We start from the raw sequence: 9,701 nt of genomic DNA, 5'->3' as shown, positions 1-9,701 counted from the left end.
TCATTATTTTCATAAAAAAAATAAAAGTACTTATAATAAAGAAAAATAATTAAATTTTATATAATTATTTAATTATACCGGATTAACCGATTTGACCAGTGACCCACCAATTGAACCAGTGATCCAGTAATCTAACCGGTTCGATTCTGACAACTATGCTTTGAATGCTGTCTGGGGAGACCAGAGGGCTTTAGGATTGTTAAAAGGGAACAAAACTAATTCCAATTCTTCTTCAATAGTGAATTGGATATGCTGCGAATAGAGAAAGGATCTCCTTGGCTTTTCAAGGATTTTATCCTCCATGTCCAACGTTGGAAGGAGACGGATCATGTAGAAGGGTGTTTGATCCATAGATTTTCAGTATGGATACAATTCTGGAGACTACCTGAGAGCTACAAAACCTTGGAGGTGGGGAGAAAACTCGAAAATAACATCAGAAAGGTGATAGAATGTGGATTCTGATATTAAGGGCAAGGAATCAAGAATTGTAAAAGCAAAGGTGGAATTGGAGGCCGCTAAGATGATTAAAGATCAATTGCAAATTGTTGGACTAGGCCAACAACTCATTGAAGTAGGGATGAGGTATGAACGGTTAGGCACCTTTTGCACGTATTGTAAGATGCTAGAACATTAGATGAAGCATTGTCAATCATTCATGTGGGACCCCGATGAGGGTAACATGAAGTAAGACAAAATTGAAAAATAGGTTACGGCAGATCAAGTTGGAAGAAAAGTGTACAATTTTGAAGAAGGACAACCTAATGCATCAAATTCTGCTGATAAATCAAGAAGCGTTCCTCAAAAAAAGACTTCCCCTACGTGGCTGGTTGATAGTTTCCCTAATTTATCAATGAATGACAATGATGAACACACGAAAAAATAGGAAGCAAATAATTATCATCTAGTCAAGGAGAATAGGAGGAATGAGGAAACATTTGAGACTGGGGCTACAAAGTTGAAAAAATCCAAGACTTAGGAGGTTCTATCTAATATAATAATGCCACTAAATATGGAGAAAAATTAGAAGATGGGAGCAAAACAGCAAGGAATTCCGAATGCAAAACAGAGCCTAAAGAAGATGGCAAGAAAGAAAGTGGGGGAATATAATCGAATTGCTGGTGCAAAAATGGAGAACGAGGACACAGAAAATGCTAATCCACAAAAATTGATATGTTTAGAAGAGAAACAGAAGAATGATGCAATGGTGGGGGTGCCAGCTGTCAAATGTCACCTGGGGATCCATGAGACTACTTATATGGAATTGTCGGGGTTTGGGGATACCCCTGACAATCCATAATCTTAAATGGATTAGCAAATTCCACTCTCCCAAGATTGATTTTATTAGTGAAACCAAAAATCAATCTCAACAAGTTGTGGTAAAGATGAGAGAATGTGGCTTTGCAAAGTGGTACATGGTGGAACCAAATAAGAGAGCTGGTGGCTTAGTTTTGGCATCGAAAGAAGGTGTGGATGCGCAGATTTTGGAAGTTGAGGGGTTCTTTATAGTAGTAAGACTTAAGGATATCTATCTGGGAGAGAGCTGGTTGTTCATTGGTGTGCACTTCAATCATAGTGACTAACTCCGGCGTCAACAATTTAAAAAGCTATTAGCGCCGATCGCACAAAATAGAGAAAAAATTATTGTTGCAGGAAATTTCAATGCCTTTACCAACCCAAGTGAAAAGGAGGGAGGAGGAGAAAAGTCCTCAGTGGCTATGGCAGAATTTAATGGTTTCATTGGGGGAAATTTAATGGCTGATTTGGGTATGATTGGCAGAAAATTCACATAGAGTAATAGGAGGAGGGGAGATAAGTTAATTGAAAAGAGACTAGATAGGTGTTTGGTGACTGAAGACTAGTTATAGCTGTACCCTAATCCGATGGTTCTCCGCCTATCCGAGACTAGCTCAGATCACGCCTCGTTGCTCATGGATTCCTCTCTCCATTCAGAGAAATAAAAATGCAGGTTTAAGTTCCAAGATAGATGGTGTGAACTGGAGGAAATTCGGCGTTTAATTGAGGAGGTCTAAAAGACTAGCATAGAAGGCTCGACAATGAATGTGGTGGCTCAAAAGATTAAACTTTGCCGCCATGAGTTGGTACAATGATAGCAGTCCAGCGATGCTAACTTTAAAATGGCCATTAATCAGCTTGTCGCGGAAATAGAAGAGATAAGACAGAGTGGGATTCAGGGAGGTATGGAAATTATGAAGCTAGAACAAAAGTTGGAGGAAGCAGTGCATAATGAAGAAAGATACTGGAAAGAAAAATCCAAGATCAAGTGGCTCAAGGAATGGGATAAAAACACAACTTTCTTTCATAGAAAGTTCAAAGGCAAAACTGGGAGGAACAAGATTTAGAGATTGATTGGCCTTACCGGAAATGCAGCTTCCACGCACCAAGGTATAACAACAATTGTCGATGATTACTTCAGAAAGATTTTTTCCTCTATAGGTCAAACAGTCTGAGGACCTATTTTTGAGGGCTTTGAGCTGAAGATTACAACTCTCATGAACCGACGGCTACAAAGACTAGTATATATGGAGGAAGTGAAGCGAGCCACCTTCAATGTCCATTCCCAAAGTGCTCCAGGAGATGATGGTATGACTGCTAGATTTTTTCAGAAGTATTGAGACATTGTAGAAGGAAATATTTTCAAGGATATTCAGAGTTTCTTTGGAGGGGAAATTCTTAAGAGTTTCAACCATACTAAAATTTGCTTGATTTCAAATATTACTGATGTTAGCAACATGACTCAGGTACGACCAATAAATCTTTCTACAGTTATGTATAAAATTATTTCTAAAGTCCTAGTTCATAGACTGCAAAAATTTGTGCATTTAGTGATAAGCCCTAGTCAGAGTGCTTTTACAAAAGGAAGGCTTATCTCTGATACTATTCTAATAGCACATGAATGCATGCATTATCTTAAAAACAAGAAAAGTGGTCTGGAGACCGAAATGGATGTCAAGTTGGATATGAGCAAAGCCTACGACAGAGTTGAATGGAGATTTTTATGGTTCATTTTGGACAAACTAGGTTTTGGGGCAAAAATTTATTGACTAGATTCATGAACTTGTGTCAACTGTTTCTTATTTGGTTATTGTGGAAGGTCAATCCTTTGGCTTTTTCAAGCCAGAAAGGGGCATCCGAAAAGGTGACCTCCTTTTCCCTATCTTTTTCTTTTCTGTGCAGAAAGTTTTTTCTTCTTGCTACACAAAGCAGAACAAAATAGACAGGTTCCGGGGATTCAGATTAATCGACAATGTCCTATTATAAACCACTTGATATTTGCTGATGAGTCTATCCTATTTTGTAAGGTCTCAAAAGAGAATTGTGAAAATATTCTAAACTTGCTCAATTTATTTAAAGGTGTTAGTGTTTAACAAGTCAATTTGAATAAATTGGCTCTTTTTTTCAGCAACAACACCCCTCCTCAGATTCAGACACATATAGCAGACAGATTAAATATCACTCATGTTGGAGTTCAGAATAAGTATTTGGGGCTTCCTTCTCTTGTCCAGAAATCCAAGAGAAAAATTTTTAGTGAAATCAAGGAGAAAGTAAGAGAACAGGTGGATGGATGGCAACAGAATTTATTGTCAGCTGGAGGCAGGCAAGTTCTCCTAAGGGCTATAGGCGAGTCAGTTCCTATATACACATCATCATGTTTCAGGTTACCATATACTCTCCTATCTGAAATTCATAGTATCCAGACTAATTTCTGGTGGGATAGAAATGGGATGAAAGACGTATGGTGTGGATTAGTTAGAACTGAATGACTCGACCAAAGACGGATGGGGTCTCGGATTTAAAGATCTCCAAGCTCAAAACCTAACTCTATTAGGCAAACAGTTTTGGAGAATCACAACAAAATCACAGACTATCCTAGCCGATATATACAGAGATAAATACTACATATATGGTAATATTATGTCTGCAGAAGCAAGGAACATACCTTCCTGGGAATGGTGTAGTATGTTGGAGGGCCAAAAACTAGTTGAAAAGGGCCTCCATTGAAGAGTTGATTCTAGAACTTCAATTCATATTTTTTTTATATGCGTGGCTACCTCCTCCTTACCCCGTGAGTATTCTTCCAGCTATGGCACGTAGTCCTTTCAAGTTGCCTATGTCAAAGATCTGCTAACAGAGAATAGAGAATGTAATTAGTACCTCTTACAAGAACTCTTTTTCCCTTCTATTATAGACCAAATTGAAACAATCAAACCGGGTGAGGGTGAAGATGTCTTAAAATGGACTTTAAACAAGTCAAAATCATATGATGTTGCTTCTGGTTACTATATTGCATATCAATTTTACCATTTCTACCCAAATGTGAACTTAAACTAGAACCAGAATAATTTAGTTTGGAAGGATACCTAAAAACAAAAAATTTCTCATAAGGTCCAGATTTTTATTTGGAAGTGCTTGCATGAACGGCTCTATATTCTTTCACAACTACACCAAAGGATCTCCACAACACGTCCAATCTGCAGAGATGCCAATCTATGGAAGAAACAATCAATCATTGTATCACTCAATGTCTTGAATCAAAGAAATATTGGCAATAAAGCAACTTTAGAACTCCAATTTTTGCTCACCAGTTCTCAAGCATCTGAGCATAGTAGAAAGCTTCATCAGCATCCCTACGTGGTGGTCATGGTGGAGAGAGAAAAATAGACCTGCTAGCTTGCCAGTGTTAGAATGTATGGAAGACCAAAAACAAAGCCATTTTTAAAAATCAAACAAGCACTCCAATTGAAGTGGTGGCTGTCTCGAAGAAACTCATTGAAAAAGGCGCTCGACGATGCCCACCATTTCTAATTGAAGACCTGTTCTTACTTTACCTTTCATTTCCTATTCCTCTTATCTGTTTCTATTATTCTTTTTTATTTTATTTAGTTGTTTCGAAGGCCTTTAGTGCTACTAGGAGAAACTCCCCCCAACATACACACATTTTGTTTTAGCTTTTTTTATATATATATAAAGATGAAATATATACAAATTCAAAGAAAACAAATGCATACAAATTTTAGAAAAATATCAAAAAATTCGAAAAGAAATCAACTTAAACCCTAAATTCTATAGTCAGAAGTTCATATTTAAAGTTTTGTTCCGAATATATCCTTTTAAATTTATGGATATTGGTGTGGATACTTAACCCTTATTAAAAAAATATAGCAACACAACTTCAAAAGCCATAAAAAAAAATAGCAACACAACCCTACATTTAACACGTACTCTAACTACTTAAATTCAATTATCCTAACATAAAAAACTGATTAATCAAAATAAGTTAATCTAATATGTCATTATTCTAATATATTTTCTAACTAATTGAATCAAAATATCCTAAGTATCAACTAAAACAAAATATCTTAAATACTAAGACCCAGTATCATTAGCCAGGTATCCTAAGTACTCAGAATCCGTTTTAAGCATTTATTTCATATTCCGGATGTATTCAAAATGTGTAATGCGTATGTTATATCCTGATGATTACATATTTAAAATATGTTTTATGATTTTAGAGTGCTTTGGGACACAATACCCAAAATGTGTCACATAATATATATAGATAAATATTTGACGTTTACACAATTCAATAAATATTATATTTTATTAATTTAAATAAAAAAATCCTATTTTTTACTTATTAGAAAATCTTTTGAGCAGTCATCAACAAATCAAAGTTTTAGTAAAATATTTTTTTATATGGTTTGCATTTTTGTTATTTGTTTGCATATTTTTATAGGCTTTTAATTTTTAGCCTTTTAGGTTTTTAATGATGTTAAAAATTAGAAAAAAATGGTTCTTTAAAATTGAGGATTTCAACAAACTTTTATCTTTTGGTAAAAAGAAATTAGAAGTGAAATTCATTTTTATTTTATCAATCTAGCGGTAAAATATATAATTTTCCATTTTGTTGTCTAACATTGATTTGACTTCAAAAGATTTATATTTTAAAAAAATAATTAAAATATTTGACTTAACAAAAATTAAAATATTTAAGTTGATTTATCAGTTTAAAAGTTAAAAAATATCGTAAATAGTAATATACAGTATTTTTTTATAGAATAATAAATAACGTACCACACACATTTGACTCTTCAAAAAGGAGACACTCAAATTATAATAAACACGTCAGTACAAACTACAAATAATAGAACTTCAACTAGAAAGAATTAAATAATGTACAAGGAGCTTTGGCTTACTCACCACAACATCATAAAGAGAAAATGTTTGCATATACATGGAGTTTTTTTTTTATTTTAGAAGAATTTTTAAGTATTCTAAAATTATCAATATTTCAGTGATTTTAATTATTAATTTTAAGGTGGTGTTTCTGGTGTAGAAAGTGGATCTTATTTCTATACATATAGAAATGGAGTAAATAGCCTCTCCGGCCCCTGTCCATTTTGAAAATTGACTACACGCCCCCTAACGTTTATAAATTATCAAATCGGCCTTTATCCATTTACTCCGTGATACCAATTAGCCCTTGAGTTGGTTTCTCCGTTCAAAGTCGACAAAAAATGCTGAGGTGTAACGTGCAGCCCGTGACGTAGCGTTGGATCATCAAACGTGGATTGCTCTGTAGGCATGTGGACAAATAAGCCCCTGCAGACTCAGCAAAACGACGTCGTTTTAAAAAGAAGTCCTTTTGCTCGTTTAGGGCGAAATCTCAGTCTCCCCATTTCTGAACCCTAACACTAGTGCCTGAAGCATGAGCGATCCAGAGCAATCTTCAACCTCAAACACACGTCGTGTCCAGAGAAAGAATTTGGTGGGTTCGAGTAGCAATGCAAATGAGGGCAAGAAGGCCAAGTTCCAGCACCCTAAATGCAAGTGTGGCACCTATGCAGTCATGCAACAGTCTGGGACAGCCAAGAACCCGGACAGAATCTTCCTGGGTTGTTCTTACTATGGTGTAAGTGTGCACCCATCTTCAGTTTATGTAATCAACTTCCTACGTTGTTTAACAAGTTGTATTCACTATAATGGCAATTGCAGATGGAGCAACGTCACTGCAACTTTTTTGTTTGGCTAGATGAACTGATTGCTAAATGTTTTGGCAATGAAGATGACAATGATGTTCAAGGAAGAATGATGATGATGGAGAAAAGGTTGGAGCAACTGGAATTCAAGATTGAAGATGAATATGAAGCAAAATCAATAAAATGTAGTAATAGCCATAGTGTGTTTGTTATGCTGGCAATGTTAATTGTGTTAACAGTAGTTGTGTTTGTAGTGTTTTAGGGTATATTATGTTGCTTTAAGTGATGCATGGATATATGTTAAGATTTGGGTTAATTTTCTCTGTAATTGTAGATTCTAAATGAATTGAATGTGAATTTTTCTTTGTAATAATGTAAAGGCTGAACCCAAGATAACTCTGCACAATGCTGTATAAGGTAAAAGCATAATGTTTATATTCATACTGCTAAGCACAAAGGCATTTACATAGTGAGCCAAAATCATCAGCATATGTCTAAATTCACAAAACAAAAAATATGTTCCATATTGTTTAGTGTATTACTTCCAATAACTTGACAACCAAAAAATTTTACACCAAAATATTCATAACTATAACTAGGATTATGTCATTTCTGAAGTCTTGGTGGCCTAAACCCATATGTTGGCTTGAATTTGGGGTGTGCATTTAGGCCTGGTGTGGGGATAAACATGAAGGGAGTTGTGGCAGTCCCTGAGTCAGTTGCTCCTTCAGGTGAAAGTTGTTGCTCAGTTGATGGTTGTGAGTTTGGGGTTGTTGCTTGCTGTAGAGGTGGCTGAATTGTTGGGGCTGTGGCCTGCTGTTGAGGGTGGTGCACTGTAGGTGCTGGAGGTCTAGTTATAGCTTGCTTGGGTCTGAAGTTTGGCCCGTGGTTGAGTGCAGTTGGGGTAGCAGGGTTTGAGGGCTCAGTGTTGTAGTCCACCCCTAAACCAAATGAAAACAACTCAATTTATTGTATATGCTCTTGGGCCAATTAATTTTATAGTTAAAGGGCATGAATCTGTAAAATAACATTACCTCTACTGGTGGTTGGGCAGGGTGTGAAGATTGAGTGTCAACCCTTGTCTCTTGTTGGACTGAGTGAGTGTTAGAGGTCTTTGGGACTTTTTTCTTTTGCCTTTTTGCTTTACCCTGTGAAAGACATATGAGAAGCAAAGTAAGCACAGTCATGATAGAAAAAAATAACTTAAGTTTAGGGTCTCAGATAAAAAACTACCACTGGATCAATAGATGTGGCAGTAACATTTTGGGGAACATTGCTTCCAACTCCTTCCCCGGCCTGTGCAAATCCAAAAATAACAATCTCAGCTACTATACTGCGCAATTGAATAGAGGAAATAACAACTACTACAATGGGAAAGAAAAATATGTAGAACTTCTTTTAACCTGTGCTTCCTGCCGATCTGGAGGTAGCTGTGATGATTGGTTTCTAGTTTGTTGTTGCTTTGCCTTCTTTCGTTTTGGCTGCCAATTCGGATTTGCAGGAGGTCCTTTGCAAGTCATGTGGTAGTGTCCCTTTTGCCCACATTTACTGCACGTGACTTGGAATGACTTCCTCGCCTTGTGACCTTGCTGCTGCATTTGTGACTCAGCCACCACATCAACAGCCCTTTTTTTGGTTGGTCTCCCAGGAGGTCTCCTAATGATTGGTGCCTCTGGACGAAGCCTGTTTGTTTCTTCCCAAAACTCCTCAGAATTCACTGGTTTAATGGAGTCCCCATAAGTAACCCGAACAGCTTCCATTGTAAGCCATTTATGTGCAAAATCCTCTGGCCTCAGCCCTTGTTTCCTTAACCTTGAGATAGCAGCCACTGCATGCTTGCAAGGCAACCTGGTAGGATAGATACATAAATGACTTTTACTCAATCAATATTTACTTAAATCATTGCCAAGAAATGAGTTGATGAATATACCTGTTAGTTGCCAAACATTGCAAGCATATGTTTGTCTTTGCAAATTAACAGTCACTCTGGTCTGGTACCTCTGGACTTCAAACAATACCTTTGCCTCATCCCCAGTCCACTCTGCTGTCCACTTATTGCTCTCAGGAATGATATACTCATCCAGCCTTAGTTTTTGAACTGGATCTAATTTACCTTTGCATTTGCTTATTCTGTGCTTGTGCCCTGCTATCTTTCGCATAATGTAACTTCGAAGCTCCTCGCACATAGTTAAAATCGGTTTCTCTCTATACTCCACGATCTTGGCATTCCAAACTTTGCACATGTTATTGGTGATATTGTCACACTTCGGGCCATGGCTAAAGTAAGCCTTCGTCCATGCACCAGGATCAAACTTCCGTAGATACTCCCAAGCATCCTTGTTCACCTTCTTTACAAGTTCCATTGAGTCTTTGAATTCTCTCATTGTTGTGCTCTTAGCAGCCTTCCAAACTAGCCCTTTTGTGTGCTTGTCCTTAAAGTGCTTGATGAAGTTTTTCCATATATGTAAGACACAATTCCTATGATGGGCTTGTGGCATTACCTCATGCAATGCCTTAGCCAACCCTTGCAATAACAATTCATAAGAACAATTGAATTAACAAGTAAGCACAGAACACAAACCATATAACAAAAAGGAAACACAAAGAAACTAGTAATGTAACCTTCTGTTGGTCAGACATGAAGTTCCACCCATTGGCAACCACAGAACCAAGATCATCATGAAGGATTGAAAGAAACCATTT

General features: G+C 36.8%; 1 long non-coding RNA gene across 2 annotated transcripts in view; it reads right to left on the bottom strand.

The window, feature by feature from the left end:
• Nucleotides 1-4,902, bottom strand: part of LOC107625655 — a 16,295-nt gene extending 11,393 nt beyond the window's left edge. The window contains exons 1-3 of one of the 2 annotated variants that reach the window (XR_001617339.2): nucleotides 4,602-4,902; nucleotides 4,380-4,506; nucleotides 3,959-4,140 (exon numbers count right to left, since the gene is read on the bottom strand). This is a non-coding gene — a long non-coding RNA (uncharacterized LOC107625655). The remainder of the gene's footprint in view (nucleotides 1-3,958; nucleotides 4,141-4,379; nucleotides 4,507-4,601) is intronic. The other variant, XR_001617347.2, reaches the window with a different exon arrangement.

Source organism: Arachis ipaensis, chromosome B01, assembly GCF_000816755.2.
Source record: "Arachis ipaensis cultivar K30076 chromosome B01, Araip1.1, whole genome shotgun sequence".
In the NCBI taxonomy this organism is placed as follows: Eukaryota; Viridiplantae; Streptophyta; class Magnoliopsida; order Fabales; family Fabaceae; genus Arachis; species Arachis ipaensis.
This window is presented reverse-complemented; position numbering and strand designations above follow the sequence as displayed.